The 18,247-nt window shown below is 39.3% G+C and overlaps 1 pseudogene; it reads left to right on the top strand.

The window, feature by feature from the left end:
- The window catches only part of LOC122135712, a 21,089-nt pseudogene extending 3,183 nt beyond the window's left edge, over positions 1–17,906 (top strand).
- Positions 17,907–18,247: the final 341 nt, after the last annotated feature.

The raw sequence follows: 18,247 nt of genomic DNA, 5'->3' as shown, positions 1-18,247 counted from the left end.
GCTATCAGGGTGTTTTGGGTCATTGGTCCTGTTGCATTTGAGACATTGTTCTTGCCAATGGTAGCCGAGATGTTGTTGTACACTTCTGCATTTCTTCTGCTAGCACCCGCATTCGTTATTCAGTAATAATTCGAGAGAGCGTCCTGTTTCCAGAAGCATCCAGTCATGCCCAAACCGATGAGGCCACCTCCATGTCTTCACACTTCAGTTCCTTATCTTATAAGTCTTACGTGCTTGGCTCGTCCGATCATGCTTCGTGCATTCGCCTCAGTTAACCATACAACGCATCTCTCACTCGCATCTATCCGATAAGGGACTCTCCTACTAAGGACCTTTGTTCGCCTTTTTGTTTTCTTTGGTGCAAAACTCTATCTTGCCTTTTCTATTTTTGCTGCCTGTGATGCTCAAGGTTTTGCAATCTTTGGCTGTGTAGCCCGTAGTGACTGAATGTAATTTCAGCGTCAAAGTATGGCGAGTGGGCGACTATGGAAAAAAATAACTCCACATACATACAACCGTCCTATATGTTTTATAGAATTCACGATTGGCAAGTCTGAGCATTACAATCTTCCCAAAACTAATTTCCCCACATATAAGACAAAGGCCTTTCACTTGTTAAAAAACAAATCAAAAGACATGGCAGAATTATGTTTAGGAGCCCAAAGCAGGTGGCCGAACGACGATTAATCAATCTTTGTTTTGTCTTATTTTTATTTAATACCGAGCAAGCGACGTCCAAATGTAAATACTTTAAAGTGTACTGGCTTGTATGTACTCTCACCTTCACCCCATGCTAATCTGTTACTTGACAAACGTAAGATAGAACGAAACCGTGAGCTGTTATTTTTCTCCAACCGAACTGTGGAATGTCCACCAATAGTGTAACTCTAACACCCTAGACTCAACAATTAGTATAAACGGATTTCCCTCAGTCTCTAATCTCTTGCTTCAGTGCAAAACGGTAGCTTGAATTTTGCTCTTTGTGTGTTGTAGTGTGTTTAGAATTCACGCGTACTAAAAGACACATTCACAGCTTTCGTCCACGCCTTACCTCCTGTCAAAATCTACATAATTCTCTTCACACTTCGTCTCCCTGTCATAGTGTCTGAGTGTTTTTACTTTTTTAATCCAACCCCATTTCTACGTGCTCACTCAAATAAGTTGTCATTTTTGAAACCTGAATGAATTTCTTTTCTTCTTCTTTCGGAAGAGCTAACTTAGCGCAATTCTGATTGAACAGTGAAAAACCAGACAGTTGCTGGTCCACAGTTGACTATCCTATTAAAAGAATTGTTTGCCTACTCATCAAATTCAATTTGGACCAGCAACTGTTGTGGGACCCACATTCGTTCAAATTATCTCTTCTTTTGGTGTTACGAGGTCACGAAGAGCATTAATACAGGTTTTGGGACAACGTGGCAGTGAGTATATAAAACTGACAAAATTAATTCTGTAGGTTGATCGTATCCCGTATAAGTACTGTCACAGGAGACAGCTGTATCGCGATAAGAAAGACCCTTGTGAGCCAACTGTGTACACACAGACGAATACTGTAGGTCCATACATTCTCAGCGAATTCCAAGAGCACTCTGTGTAAAATTGCCTAGACCATAACTACCTTTCTTGCTATTATATTGTGCCCGGGTGCAGACTGATTGGGCATCAGAGGGAATAAATTCCTTATCTGGAGGTTTTGTGCCCCGGAAACGATCGCTATCGTCCCCAGCACATACCCACATCCGACTGTCTCTCCGGTGTGCCAGTCTGACATTATGTTCTTCTTACACCTGGGCTACATCGATATTGGGGAGACAAGCCCTCCATCTGTGATTCAAATAACTTTCTAAGTATATTTTTGTCCCCCGTGGTTTGTATTGATGTAGTAATTGTGATCAGTGTTGGACATATTTCCCCAGCCCAAAACAAAAGACATATCTTCTTCCAAGAGACATTGTATTTATGACAGGGTTTGTGGTCCAATGAACTTCTTACATGGATTTATTTATACTACTCGTTTGGCTTGGCTTGCCCCCCTTCAGACCCACTCTCGTCCAAGCACACACTTCTAGCGTAAAGACCAAGTTAATAAACTCCTGTCTCGGTATCCGTTCAAACAGAGGAATGATTTTCATCTTTTGAACAATATAGCTTCGCGCCTGAAAGGAGGCCCACATTAACCCATAGGGGAAGACGGAAAGCCTGGTTGTCAACTTTCTCGAACTTAAGCTGACCTCCGGGGTTTAATCGTCTCCGAAACAAGCTCAAAATGGGACTGGTACGTACTGGATCACACACCCTAAAACTTCCAGTTCACCACCATTATGACGGGTGGGTGGTGTGGGGGATGGGATTTCAAATCCTAAGAGAGCATGTGTACTAATAAGTATTGCTTTTTTTAAGTCTCTCCCCAAATGAATAAATGTACGTTAATTTTAATGCCTGGTCAATGTGGTTTGTTAATTGAATCAGGGTGCTTTTGTTTTCTGTTAATTGGTGTGTCCTATAAATCATACTCATCAGCCGCAAAAGTGCTGTGCCTTAATACTAATTCCATATGCGGTAAACGGCACCATCAAATCGAGCATTTACAAACTGCTTCGTGATTCAAAGAACACTCACCTACTTTAATTTTTAATTTTGTTGGTTTCAGGCGCACGTGTATTACATAATTATAAATACCTGTGCATCCTGTAATGAGTCAGTCTTGCCAACCCTTGGCAGCACTCATTTGTTTTCGTTGAACTTTTTCAGTGGTGGCTTGGATCCTTTTATCAACGCCATTTTGTCGGTTTCACGCGCGTAGGGAACAGTGCTGCTATTGGCAGTGAGTAGGTCTTTGGAATGGTGGCTTGCTGAACATTTACGACCTCAACTAGAAAATGTTGTAAATTAGCAACACGGAAGTACTATAAAAATGTTCCCTTTTTGGGGTTACTTACCTTGTTAGGATACCTATGCTCACGGAAAATATGTTCCTGGGACTAGACCGTGTTCCCTGGTAGTTCTGTTTCTGACCCGGGCACAATTCCGAATATCAAGAATGGGCCTTTTTCTTTTTCAATTCATGAGGTGGTGGACATTTTGATTACCGTGTGTGGTGAACTAGATTATAAATTTTTTATGAACCGTAGTTTTACACTGAAATTTGCAATCCCTCTCATGTCATACTTATATTTAAAATAAAAAAAAACTTTTAAAGATAAAGCTTTCCTTCAACTGAGGGCCCTGGTTGCTGTTTTAGCGCCTTTTTTGGTGTTTGTTGTTGTTTGTACTTGTTGGTTTGATTTTTTTTGGCTGTGATTTGGTTTATGTCTTAAACAATTATTTCTTAAATTTGAATATCAGTTTCTATTTTCATTACTGTTGCTTACCTTACTTTTCCTTCCTGCCCAAGTCAAAATTCCATGTCGAATTATAAGCTTGAGAATTAACCACAAGCTATTCTCTAGATTCAGGTGCTGAATAGCTATAGATTGTGAAAATTGTAAGAAACATTTCATCAAGTTAAAGACTTTCAGGCTTCCCTTAATCAGGTCAGATTTCGTCAACGTAAATTAGGTCACCAATTGTGTTCATTGAACTTTTACCCCCACTCAGATGACTATTTATTTACCTGAAAGTGGTTATATGGTTGACGCACAATCATCATTTACTAGGACAATCATCTTATTACAGTATTCACTCCAGTCAGAACCTAGCTTTCCTCGAAGACACCTGTAATGGTCAACTATTACTCACAATTATTGAAATGTCTAAGTACCACACTAAGTTTTTTTTCTAATATACCTTTTTAAATAAGCTACTATTTATTTTTTGACTGTGTATAAACCCATTAAATCGGACAATCATAACGCATGAAGCAACCGTGCTTTTTTGCAGCTAATTGATTAATTGATTACACTTTTACACATAAACCTAAAACCTGACTGTCCTCCTGCGCGGTTTAAAAAATTACTGTTGTATTCCTGCTTTTATCAGTACAACCTTTTAAAAAATGGAATTCTTAACCAACTCATCTTTAACGTGTGCTTATAGTCTTAAATGGAGAGGAGGTGCTCATTAACTCATTTCGCCATCTTATCATATCTGTTTATCTTGTATCAGTAAACCAGCTAAAATCATGAACCTAAATCTTTTAAGCTGTGGGAATTTCTTAATGGAGAGAGGTGCCTCTTATCTCTTTGCCGAACTATCATATAGGTTTGATAATCCCAGCTGGCCGTCAGATCTACCCCAACTAGGCAGCTGACCATTGCAACTAACGTCACCTGCAAGTTAAACGCCTGGCTGCTGCCTCATCGCCCCTCTGAGCTGTGTTTGCACTGGACAATGGCACTATCCCCCTTGTGGAGTGATCCTGCTGGAGCTCCCTCGTAACCTCGCCACAGTGGTATTTTACGCACTAGCATGTTGAGGCATTCCTGGCTTATCAAGGCCTTTGGTACGGTGCCACAGCAGACGCTGCTGGCAAAGACTCGTTCAGATGGTGTACGTTTGTGGGACTATTTTGTTTAGTGAAAATACTGCATTTCTGTTACCATGACTGTTAAATGAGATGTATATTGATTCTTGTGTTTTGTTTTTATTATAGTTTGTTCAAAAGCAGCTTGAATGCCAGAATGGACAAATTGCCAACATAATCTTAAATCAACCTAGTGCTCCTTCCATTTAATTATTTCCTAAATGGTATAGGTTTTAGCTACAAGACAATCATTATGTGAATCAAATAAAAATAAAAAGATCTGGCTTTCGTTATCGTAAACTTCAAGGAACACCAACTTTATTGATAGTTTTGGATAGAAAACCGTGACGTTCTCTCGCGAAGTTGGTGTGTGACTGGTCATAGACCCATAGACTAGGTCCAAATAAAGTGTCAAGGTCCATAAAAAGTTCTTATGAAAGACAAGTTCGGTCACGTCTATCCAGACATACTACATCCATCATCGGCCATCAGGAGACGTGCAATCTGGGTTAATGAACCTGAAGCGACATGAACAGGGGCGACACTATTGTAATGTAAGCGATAGAAAACGAAAAATAACGACTTTAATATGTTATTCAAGCACAATTCCTCCGTTGTCAACAGTCTCCTCCTCTGTCTCTGTCTCTATCCGCACCTTGGAAGGGGGGGGCACCGGTGTGCTGCGTATGCTGCTTCTCTGTATCATCCACAGTCTATGGGACATCACAGACCCTCCCGGTTTTCATCCAAAATATCTTAAATTGTGTGTTCCGAAGACGAACAACGAAGGCTTTTACGGGTTTGAACCACGATAGGAGTAAGTGATTAATAGAGCAAAATTTTCATTATTTTTGGGGTGGAGTATCCCTTTAACTTTTCAGTTCATCAGTTAAGGACTATTTTTCTTTTTTTTTCATTTGAAATAAGTATTGTATGTGCAGCAGTTCCCCTGAACATTTCTTTCTCCCCAACCTGATAGCTACAATTTGAAACTGATGCTCTTGGTGAGTGAGAATAATTTTGGACCCAGACTATACGTGTCAGTAATTCTCGTTTCACGATCATCCATCAAATCAGTAATGTAAACAATCCTGACAACTTTAATTGCTAATTTAAACTTCACTCTAAAAAACAACATGTATTTTCAGGCTGGTCCCGTTTTTGTTGCAGTTCCTGTGGGAAACGAAAAGAAAAGCTCCTAAAAAGGCGATTGGCTCTGTTTAAACTTAAAGGAATTTAAAGAAGGCACGCTTAATTTCTAACATCGCACGCTGCGTTACAGCGCGTGCTCACAACCTTTTCATTATACAAACAAGACGTGTTAATACTACTACCCAAAATGGGAGGCATTTTTTGGATCAAGGCGTTAATCATTGAGTTTCAACTAAAAGTACATACAAAATAAAAACTCAAACCTTTTCAAAACCACACAGTCCAGATGCAATCTGGACCAAATATATCAATTTTCTTTTTTACACACAGCTTCTGGTAAAGTGTCGCGACCTCTATTACAGGGCATGAGTAATATCATCTGTCTGAACACAACAGAATTCCCCCCTCGACTGAACTGACTCTGTGCAACTATGTGTATTTCATAAAGTGGTTTCATTAAATGTTTAGTTTCACAACAACAGTGTTTCCCCATTCCATTATCAGTTCACAGCCAAATAACTGTTTTTTTTTTTTTTTTTTCCTGTCCCCTCATAAAAGATGTTATCGTATTATACAAGTCTGGCACCCCTTATGCAAGCTCCGATGTCTACATATTTCTACGACCACTGACTAATTTCCATGGCTAAGCAGGAGTCACCAATGTCACAGTTGAATCCGTTTGTCTTATGTTTTCAGCTCGTCCGCTCGTATGTTGTTGTGAATAACAGCGGCGTGACCCTCCTTCATCCTCATCCATGCAAATTTTCTCCACGCGCTGTCAACAGAGTTCGGTTCGGTGAACTTCCTCTCGGCTCTGTTGGCAGAGGGCCGCCCTTTGTAGACTGTGGGGCCTACTCACAAATTCATTATTACACGGATAATTGTGTAAAGAAGAAGGGGGGAGGGGTTGAGGATTAACCATTTTGCTCTGGTCCGCATCTGGTTATGAGACAGAGAAGCAGGTTTGCGTGAGGATATTGCGTCCTGAATCTGTTTTTTATTTGGCCACGGGTTTAGTATTATTAAATTTTTAATCCTGAGCGGCAGACGCCCTCGACAACAGTTCCCTCTCACTCATCAGTCTAGACAAAACAGGAGAACACTTTTGTTTGTGAAAGTTTGGCTAATTTTTGACTGTGGAAAGTTTTTTTTTTTTTTTTTTTTGTTATTTTCTTGATGTGTTGCTATTTTCCAGAGCAACCAAGCAAACAGGCGGTCAGGCACTCAGCGCACAGGGCTTATTATAACGGCAGCCCAAAGGCTCTTGGTTGTGGCAGAAACGTTCTTTCATCAAGATTGGCATTTGGGCTCATCTGAAAAGGTCTCAGGCAAATTTGGATAAATATGATGTTCCCCCCGTACATGCTCTGCTTCTGCTTTCCGTATTTCGGCTCTTGTAAAGCCACCTCAGCCTAGCGTAAGCAACACATGAAGGGTTGGGTTCTTGACCGCACTCTGAAGGCTGCTTCCACACCAACGCTCAATTTCTTTCTCCTGTTTCACTGCATGTCAAGACGCAATTCTCTCCGATGACGATTTGCAAGAGCTGCACAGATGTGAATGAATCGGGGGAAAAAAAAACAAATGGCCTCGATTAAAACGGTCGCGTCTCGTTTATTTATACAACACCTGCGGTTTCATTGATGATTAAAAGCCTCATAAATATCAAGACAAGCATGCATTTTGAAAAGTGACTCTTTCTTGACATCTTTCTGCTCCTAGCAAAAGGGTGAGAGTTTAAGTCTTAGGGCTAGAACAAAACCAAATTATTTGTTCTCTTTCAAAACTAGGGTGTCTAAGAAGTGCTGTGCCATCATCAGCAGGGGTTTCAGCGTTTCCAAAAAATTCGGATCCCATCCAGGCGAAAGCTTGTCATACAGGTTGCGTTTCGTACGACAAACCTAGAATCACCATCTGACCAAATCATTGTGGCCATGGCATGTGCACATTGTGGGTACTAGCAGGAGTGTTTTGTCCTTGTTTGTTTTTGATGACGAAGGACCTCATGGTTTAGGAGGGGGCACATGGCAAATTACATTTTCTCATTTGTGTTGAATCATCAAGTCAGGATCCTGTCGTTTGAACATTTGCTACCACTCGGCGAAATTATCTCTGGACTGTCGTGAAATATGTGGCATTCCAGGAAGATTTTCTTTTCTTCTTGCATCAACTTGGTCCATAAGCGGAGGTCAATCATGTATAGCTTTGAAGTTCAGTTCCAGAGATTAATCAAACTAATGGTCTTGGGTTCAGCCAAAGCTTTATGATAACCAGAGTAATTAGCATTCAGACCTGCACAAGCTTGTCTGAACCAAACAAATGATAACATTTAAATCCAAGATTTTTTGCTTATCATGCGGAATTTCTTGGTCTTACCAGGCATGTTTTTGTGCCGGTGGATCCCACTCTAGGTTGCCACTTAGATAAATCCCCCAGTTTGAAACTGCCAAGAAACTGGCGTTCTTTTCCTACTTCCTCTCATTAGATTTCCAAGAGTGCTCAAAGAAAAAAAACAGGTCATTTCATAATTGACTGAATGGGCAGTGATTTTCATTTTCGCACATAAGGTTCCAAGGACTGTGTTTGCTTCCACAGATGAAAGAAAAGATTTTTCACTCCTTGGAACGGGAGCCCCCTGCGTCAATAAGCTCGATTAAACATACCATGTAATTTAATGTGTTATTGCTGAAGATCAAAAGAAAGTTATGTACAGAAACATATGATAAATGTCTCTAGAAGGCATCTGAGATATGAACTGTGCTTTTAGATTTGATTTATTTTAGAGTTTATTCACTGTTGTGAAAGTGTTTTGTTCACGTGTGGAAACTACTACACCGTACTATTTTCCTTTTTATTAACTGATTAATGCACCTTTCTTTTAAAGCAAGAAATATGTATGTAAACTGTGTTTGTTAGTTTTTTTTTTGATAATTCTCAAAGAACCACAAATTATTTGTTTAGTAGAAATATTTTCATTATTTCTTCTGTCTTTTTGTGTCCTTTAGGCACTGTCGCTTATCGTCCCCCCCTTTCTTTTTATCCCTGCTGTCCAACCTGTTTTTTCCCTGTGGGCTTTGTTGTGGCAGAAAGGGGTCCTGTACGGTGCCCAGGGCATGGGATTTTGCATTTTGGTAGCCCATGGATTTAAACTCCTGTCCCAAAGAGGGGTAAACTTCCTCTAAACAAATATGTTATTCACCTTGAAATGACTTGTTCAGAGACCGGCACTCCCTTTTTCTGTGACATTATCCCAATAGGGCCTAAAGAGAATTGTCTTGGTTGCTCATGGGAGTTCTTCTAACAACACACCAGCCGTGTGAAGACTTTCAAACAGAAACTGGGATTGGGGAGTCCGCATACACGCTTTTTACATCTGCACTGAAAGTATGAACATGTCCAAGGACACGTGATTCATTTTATGGATGCACATCTGGCCACAGGCTCATACATATTTTTATGCTTGCGTTTTTGAGATCATTACTTTGAATAAATCCAGCCTTGAATCAGAAAGATGAATCCAGGCGTTACCAAGAGTACAATGAAATGATGTCTGGAAAATATGATTGTAATGTCCGCCTGGCCTAAAACATTTCAAAAAAAACGTCGTTTCAAAATTGCAACAGGAACAATGCAAAACTCTGGAACAATGGGGAACAATGTTGGACATGCTTTGGAGAATCAGAACAGTTATGAGAGAGCTTCCTTCAGGCCACAAGAGTACAACCAGGTAATTGACTATTTTAGATTTAGATCTTTTTAAGTTTACCCTAGCATCTTTCAAGTAAGCATTACAATTTTGCTTGCATAATTGTGCATGAAACAATTTAGAATTAGGATTTTATCCATTGGGAATTTATTGGAGTGGGAGCTGAAACTGCTTCCTGGGCGCCGCAGCAAAAAAAGGCTGCCCACTGCTCCGGGTGTGTGTTATGATGTGTGTGTTGTGTGTTTCACTACTCACTGTTGTGTGTGTGTGCACTTGGATGGGTTAAATGCAGAGCACAGATTCTGAGTATGGGACACCATACTTGTTGTCACGTCATATCACTTTTGGCTATTAGTTAATCTTATCCAATAGTCCGTGTGTCCATCAGCAAAAAGAAAAGATGTGTCAGAAGAAGAGCAAATTGTTACATTTTAATTAAAGATTATGAAAACAAACTTTAGCACCAGAGAATCATTCACAATTACAATACTAAGAAAGTAAATGAGGCCAATCTTAATTTATGTTGACTTGAAGTTGTTTTTACATAGTCATTTTAGGCAAATGTGCTAAATGATAAATGATAGTATGTCTCTGGGAATGATTTTTTCACCACATTGTTTTCCACAGAACCAAAATAGTAAAAAGACTTCAATGTGTAATATTTCCATCAGTTCTTTCAAAAATATTGGCAGAGGAAGTTAACTTGGAGCTTATTTCAAACAAAACTCACCATTGGGTATGTTGTTTTAGGGAGGTGTTGGAAATTCTCCCTTATTATTATAAGTTTGGAGGCATGTTGGTAAAGACAATTTCAAATTGTGTATAAGCTAACAAGTAGTTTTATGTAGTTTTTTCTTGGGACTGTAGAAAACATTGGTGTATAAAAACTATTTTTCGCACTTTAGTTTCTTGAGAATATGTGGTTTAAGGATTTAGGTTTTTCTATTGGCTTTTCTTACTGTACTTCTGTCAAGCTACCTGTGAGGACGATGGCTGTGGCTGCCAAAGGCATTAGACTATTGACTTTAATTGTTTTAAGTTATGTTGGTTTATTGAGCTAATGTGACTTGAGAGATCCACACACCAAGATGTGTTTTTCCTGGATTAACTCTGCAAGCACATTAATTAATAAGGGAAATCCTGGCAGGCTATCTATTCGCGTCAGTTTTGCTTTTCATTACAAAAACTCTATAACCGCGAGGCTTGAGTGTGGTCAGGCGAGTCTTAGAAAATGGTGGTAGCATTATCAGTACACATCAAAACCTACTGATGCTGTTGGTTAGCTCTCTGTTGTTTGAGGTTACATGTGCCACATGGCTATAAAAGTTTGTAAAGGGAGCACTTTCACAGGACATGCTTTTCCTCTTCCTGGTCTTTCCCGCCATTTCTCATCCCAACTGTGTATTAAACTGGTCAGCTGCCTGTAACGGTTATTATTTTTTTGCAGTCAAGCCGTATGATTCATATTCCACTATCTACTCTTTCTTTGGGGTTTACTCTCTGCTGTTTTTCTGATTTATGGCTCTATACTAAACATTGTGTCCTCTTCTAAGATGACATTGGGGCCCACATGAACGTTGGGAGAACCTACAAAAACCTAAACAGGTCCAGAGAGGCAGAGGAGGCATATCTAATTGCGAAATCGCTTATGCCACAGGTATGAAATTTCTTTATCAGAAAAAAGAGAGAGATTTTGTTTAGGTTGTCAACAAACTTTGATATGAACGATAAAATACCTTCATCTCCCAACCATGATGATCTTTTAAGCAGTATTCTGTTTATTGGTAGATCAGTGCAGTTCAAATATGATTTGCAGTTCAGCACAAGAAAACTGTTACCTTGTCCTTTCCTGTTCTCCTGTCCTACTGCATTCCCCTGAGCCAAATGCAACAATTATAATTTTGCACTGCCATTGTGTTGCACGGCACAAATCAACATCCTATGTTATCTCAAGATAAACTATCACTGCCTGAATGTTACAAAACGAAACACAAATCATCTGTAATTTTAAAGAAGGTGATCAAATTTTAAGGGAAGTTTTGGGCTGTGAGTTATTTGCTCACAGGGACTGTTAAAAAGGTCTACGATCTTGTTCCCCCCTTCTCTCTTTTATTATAATAAAAGGCTAAAAAGCCCAATAACTAAAGTAAAAGTCTAAGCTGTTCGGATGGTAATTGTTTCGTAGCATGCGGACCTGTAAAACCATCTGTATTCAAAACTGAATGTTACACATGTCCAGATACTGTAAAAAATGTCACACAGAAAGTTTATTACATGGGACATGATTGTCATCGGCCCTTGTTGTAAAAATAACAATAAAAAATTGTAAAAATGCCATATGGTTAGAATAGAAATAAATGCAATTTAATAAAACATTTATTGGATTTGATTATTTAAATCTCCTGTTAACAAAATCGGAAAAAGATGTAGTATTCACGGTTTCTTTAATAGAATAGAAAGTTTAAGTTTTGTGATCCTATGTATAAAGGATTTATTGATGTTGCTGTAAATAAAATGCCATTTATGTTCTTTAAAAAAAAAAAAAAACATTTTAACAGTAGTGTGCGCATTTAAATTTGACAGTGTTTTTGTATTGGAAAAATGGACCAAACATACTGATGACTCATTCTGCACTACACAGATTTTAATTCCAATCTAATTATCTCTAGAAAGTGAATGCACATAGCAAACCGTGGTTCATAGCTGTGATGTACTTAAGGCATATCGGCTATATAAAAATGGTTTTCATATGTTCTGCTTGCCTTTTTTGAAACCAAACTTATGGCCTTTAATTTCACATGGTTCTATATTTCATGTTGGAATGTACAGAAAGACCATACTGAATATATTATTGTTATAATTAGACTCAAATGTGTGTAAATGTATATGCTTAAAACCTTGGCTGGCCTTTCCAAAACATATTGGCAGATCATTACCCAGGGAGGAAGTATGCAAACCCGTGTGGCCCCCAACCATATGAACGTCTACATTAACCCTGGCAAACCTAATTCGGGGCGAAATGACTCCCGCCTGGAGGAAGCCGACCAACTCTATAGGCAGGCCATCAGCATGAGACCGGACTTCAAGCAAGCCTACATCAGTCGGCAAGTCTCCATTCATGCTGACAGGGTCAAAAATGTGTTTGTGTACTTGCATGCTTGCTGACATGGCCAAATAAAACGAGTTGTAGTTCAGACAGTATTTTGGTTTTTATGAGGTTGAGTCATGTTTTTTTTTTTTTTTTTTTTTTTTTTTTTTGCCCATGTATACACTGGATGATGTTCAAGAAATACAATTTTGTCAAAGAATTGAGCACCCGTGTCTTTTCACACCCATCCTGGACTTTTTTTTTACTGTCCGTAAGAAAATATTTCTCATAGATATGAACTGACATCATGTGCTTTAGTAAGAGAGTATCAGGGTGTTGTTCGCTGTTTTTGTAAAATTTTGCATAAAGTGAAAATTTTCTTAGCCTTCAAACTTCTCTCTACATGTCTCATCCTGTTAATGATATGTTGATCAGATAAGCTATTGAAAGTGGATTTACTGGAATGCCTTGGTTCTCATTAAAGGGGTCACATGATGTGATTTAAAGATTTCCTTTCTCTTTGGAGTGTTACAAGCTGTTTGTGAATAGGCTAAGATCCCTAAAGTTGCAAAAAGGACTAAAGTCTCAATCCCAAAGAGATATTCTTTATAAAAGTTAAGTCTTGTCCACACCCTCCTAAAATGGCTCGTTTAAACGCCCCCACATGTCTACGTCACGATGTGGAAAGATTTGCATAACGCCGCCCAAATGTTCACGCAAAGAAAGAAGGTGTAACTTTATTGTTGCTTCTACTGCCGTCGCCATGTTGTGAAGACGCTGTGTGTTTCCTTGCGAAAGCGAAAATACTTTGTTTGGCCTTCCAAAAGAGGACACGACTAGAAATCAGTGGTTAAGTTGTATTTACAACACTGTTCCAAGAACAGTTCGACCCAAATATTCAGATGTGTGCAGTACATTTTATGGAAGACTGTTTCCTGATACTGGGAGAGTAGACTACAATGTTGGCTGTTCTATCTCACAAACTATAAATATGTTTTCAAATTTAAAGGATTTGCCACTGATGATTCAAACACAAGTTTTGAGCAGTTTAGAGAGTAGTGCTTGTTATTTGTCATTTCTCCAATCTCAAATGCAGACATGGTTTTTTTGTTTACGTGACGCAATGCAACGATTAATAAGACAGTTTAAGTCATTATAATTTGTAATTATATCCCCACTGGATACAACAAATACCTCGTTTGTAATGGGTTTTATTGGTTTTGTCTCATCGCACCTGTGTTTTGACGATTTGTGCAACCCTGTCAGAATTTGCTACCTCCCATTAAAACAGGTGGTAGCATAATTTGGAAGCAAAATCCTTTATTAACATGTACACCTAATGTACCCCAGCAGTTCTCGATTCCAGTCCTCGTGCCCCCCAGCTCTGCATATTTTGCATGTCTCTCTTTGTTAACACACCTGATTAAGATAATCAGCTCATTAGAAGTGAACTGTGTGCATGAACTGTGTTCCCATTGACATTGACAGTCCCTACACAGTGTTCATTACTCCCTACTCCCTGAGCAGGGGAAATCTGTTGAAGTTTACCTCACTTCAGAACATTCATTCACGGATTTGCACTGCGCAACATTTTCTCACACGGACAAGTGTGACATCATATACTTCTGTAAATAAATACAATTTAAATCCACATCTCGCACACTTCAATGCTTGGACTTGGAATGAAACATATACGTTTCGCTTAGAACTGGAATAATGGCGGAATATCCAATGATGTCCACTTCGCAGGGCACTTACGTTCGAATAGAACAAACGTCTGAAACTATAAGAGAAACATACAAAATGTGCAGAGCAGGGGGGGCGCGAGGACTGGAATTGAGAACTGACTTACCCCAATCCTAAACCTACCCTTACAGTAGGATAAATACAGTGTTGGTAGCATGATCTGATAGGTAGCATTATTTGTTAGAAATCCGGGACACGGTCATAACAGTATGTTAAGGGGTGTAACATTTCCGTCACACACTTGAGGTATTCGGCCAATCACAAAGCACTGGATAGCTGGCCAATCAGAGCACACCTCATTTTTCAGGCCGATGAGCTTAGTAAAAATCGACGTGTTTCAGAAAGGCGGGGCATAGCGGAGAAACAATAATGTATAGTATGTGGAAAATAATTGTGTTTTTTGAACCTTAAAACCGCATAAACACATTTCATTACACCAAATGCACAAAATAATGTTCTTTTTAGCAAAATCATATGACCCCTTTAATGTCAGAACTTCTCTTAGCCACACTGTGAAAAGAAAAAAAAAAACTAAACCAAAACCTTTGTATTACTCAATGTATTTGCTAAAGAAAATATTGTTTAAAGAAACTGATCTTTCTTGTTGTACATATGATTTCTGAGATGTCCTGTGAGAGGTATTCCAAAAATGTCTTTGTTTCTTTTAAAACTCAGAGGGGAGCTTCTGCTGAAAATGAACAAGCCCAGTGAGGCCAAGGATGCCTACCTACGAGCGCTGGAACTGGACCATACCAATGCAGACCTCTGGTACAATCTGGCAATTGTCAATATAGAGATGAAAGACCCCTCAGAGGCTCTGAGAAACTTTAATCGCGCGCTGGACCTGAATCCACGTCACAAACTGGCACTGTTCAACTCGGCGCTTCTCATGCAAGAGTCAGGTATGTGGGCAACGGCCATTTGAACCAAGAAATGAAATTAGATCTGTCATAAAACGTAGTGAGCTACCTACATAAGCTGCTTCCTTCTTAGCATCCTAACCAACATGAAATAACATAAGTGATTTGGAACGCTCTACAAGGGCAGCAATTTTGTGTGGTATGCAGACAATCAACTCGGACTTGATTCTAGTGGAGGTTGTCGTTAGCATGTGGCTAAGCTAAAAGTGGAATATTCAAAAACATACTTTTCAGGATTTGGTAACATGCAACTAAGCTATATACAAAATGCATACATAGAAATATAAAGACAAGTAAAATATTTTAAGTACACTGCGCAGTTTTTCATTGATATCCTAAACACATTACGTTAATTTATAGGCAACATTCCGCTCGCTTCATCCACTATCTTGAAGTCTTTGGTTGCTTTCTATGTGAAATATGTATACTATGATGCATTCAGCTTTGGCTATGCATCTTTGGCTATGAGACATAAGAGTCTGCTTGTTAAGACATCAGGAGCGTAAGCCAAGTTTTTAACCTATGGATTCTTTGCGCACCACCTAACGGTAAAGCAGCAACCTCTCACTTATTAATGTGGTCATGTTCTCATGCCTAAGAGTGTTAGCGTTTGATCCAAAAGCAATACATTTAAATCGAATGTGACTCATTGACCCTAACTTTGAGTTTTATGCCATTTTTTCATAGATTCTTACAGTTCGAGTGAGGCAATAGTTTGTCATTTTTCTGAGATTAGCACACCTACGCTGCTGCAATGCAAATACTACGAATACAACGGCTTTATTTGCACATGGTTTTAGGCCTGTTGTACAAACTGTTGTTGACTCATGTGACTGAGGAAGCATTTCGCAATCAATTCACAGTTTTTCTTTCATTCGGTTTTGTAGTTGTGCCCATTCACATTTGCACTTGGTTTTCAAATAAAAGCTCATTTGTTTTAAAATGTAACCTGCTTTCCACAGTTTCCCCACTTTTGGCCCACAGTAGTTATTCTGAACAGTCTTCAAGGGATGATAAAAAGCTGACCGACATTCCTTACCCTACTTTTTACCCGTTTTTGGATAAGATTGTTTATTGTGTAGATTTTTTTTGTGATGATAATAAGCGAGCCAAAGTACTAGAGATAAACAGTATCAGGCTTTTGGGCACATTAATCAAAAAAAAAAAAAAAAAAAAAAAAAAAAAACTCTATCATTTGGACAAGACCTTAATTTATTATTTCTAAATAATTTTTAATGTTGGTTAATGTAGGTTAAATTAACTTTATATTTGAATATGCAGTATTTACATTTATTTGACTTTAGTTGGTCAAAACATTTAACGCTCCAAGGACATCTGGTGACAGTACTCTCTTGCCATTTGTTTTTTTGGTAGGGTTGCTTTATTACAAACTTAAAATTAAAGGGAAAAAAAGCTTCCTTTCCCAAATTCACTTTAATTGTGTGTAAATGTTTTTACATGTGTGGTATGAACTACTTTTGTGCTCCATTTAAAAAAAAAAAAAAAAAAAAAAACAACAAAGGAACTTACATAGGATGGATCAACATCATTAAATGAGGACAATCTGGGTTCTCCTTAATTGTTTAGCAGTTCAACTAATCACTTTTGTTCATTTTTGTTTTTGAATTAATTTAATTGTAAAATTTGCATTAATCCTATCTCCTAATGGTCTTCTTTAACAGGCGAGGCAAAACTTCGCCCTGAGGCAAACCGTCGCTTTCTCACCTATGTGAAAGAAGAGCCGGATGACGCGAATGGCTATTTCAACCTGGGCATGCTGGCAATGGACGCTAATGAGAACGAAGAGGCGGAGCGCTGGATGCGGGAGGCCATTCGACTGCAACCCGGCTTCCGTAGCGCTTTGTTTAACTTGGCCCTGCTCTACTCTCAGTCCCAACGTGAACTGGATGCTCTCCCGGTGCTTGAGGAGCTGCTGCTGCGGTACACTGGACCCAGAGCACGTCAAAGGCCTGATCCTCAAGGGAGACATCCTCATGAACCACCGCAAGGATACGCGTGGCGCCAAGGCCTGTTTTCGAACGCATAATGAACATGGACCCCAGCAACGTGCAGGCCAAGCATAACCTCTGCGTGGTGTACTTTGAAGAACGGAGCTCCAGCGCGCCGAGCACTGTCTGGTGGAAACGCTCGCTATGGCCCCCCAGGAAGAGTACATCCGACGGCACCTCGCCATTGTACGCAACAAAATGGCAGCCATGAGCGCCGCGGGCCAGCCGATTGCACCGACAGAGAGTGTTAGTGCATCAGACAAGCAGCAAGATCAACAACCACAGGACAAAACAGGAGGAGGAGGAAGGGCAGGGAGTTGCCTCAGGAGCAGGGGAGGGGTCCAGGAAAGAGAAGAATTTGAGGAAATCCTCCCCCAAAGAAAGCGTCAGCAGCCAGGGCCACGGCCAATCAAAGAAGCTGGATGCAGGCCAGCCTGACAAGCGGACTAAGAGCAAATCCACAAAAGAGATTAAAGATATAGAAAAGAAAAGGGCGGCAGCCTTGAAGAGACTGGAGGAGATTGAACGCATATTAAGCAGCGATTAGCCTTGTTTATCAACCACCACACTATTTTTATATATATATAACTAGTTAAAGTGCAAGAATGAGACTCCTGTTGTTTTTTATAATTGAGCTCTCGATTATGCATGTTTTGTTATGCTTTTGTTTGATTGTTTTGTGTCTTTTATATATTGTGTGGTATACCTCCTTTTCCCACAGCTTTTAATTATGTAAAGCTGTTCAGCTGAAAAGGGAAACCAGGTGTACACTCACAACATGCGCTGAAAAAGCACAAAATTAGGTACTTTTTTTTTTTTTTTTTTTTTTTTTTAAGAATCCCTACTTGAAAAAAAAAAAAATCACATTTTACCATATCATTTATTTATGATTGTCTATATTTGAATCACTGGATTAGTTTTTGTCACTTTCATGTTTTAATTTACCATACCACTGGCAAGTATTACTCATGATCACAAAATAAAAATAATAATAACAGCCAGACCATTTTATAGTAGTGCCTCTGGGTGGTCTGTCACATGCCTCTCCCTCTTTGCATGACATCACTGCACTTCCTCCAATTATCTGCTGCTGTTTTTCATGTGTCATTATTGCTGTTGTTGTTGTTGTTTTAGTTTTGACACCAAATGGTGCCAGGGTTTAAT

The sequence above is a fragment of the Cyprinus carpio genome, chromosome A25 (assembly GCF_018340385.1).
Source record: "Cyprinus carpio isolate SPL01 chromosome A25, ASM1834038v1, whole genome shotgun sequence".
Taxonomy (NCBI): domain Eukaryota; kingdom Metazoa; phylum Chordata; class Actinopteri; order Cypriniformes; family Cyprinidae; genus Cyprinus; species Cyprinus carpio.
Note: the sequence above shows the minus strand (reverse complement) of the source record. Positions and strands in the feature narration are given on the sequence as shown.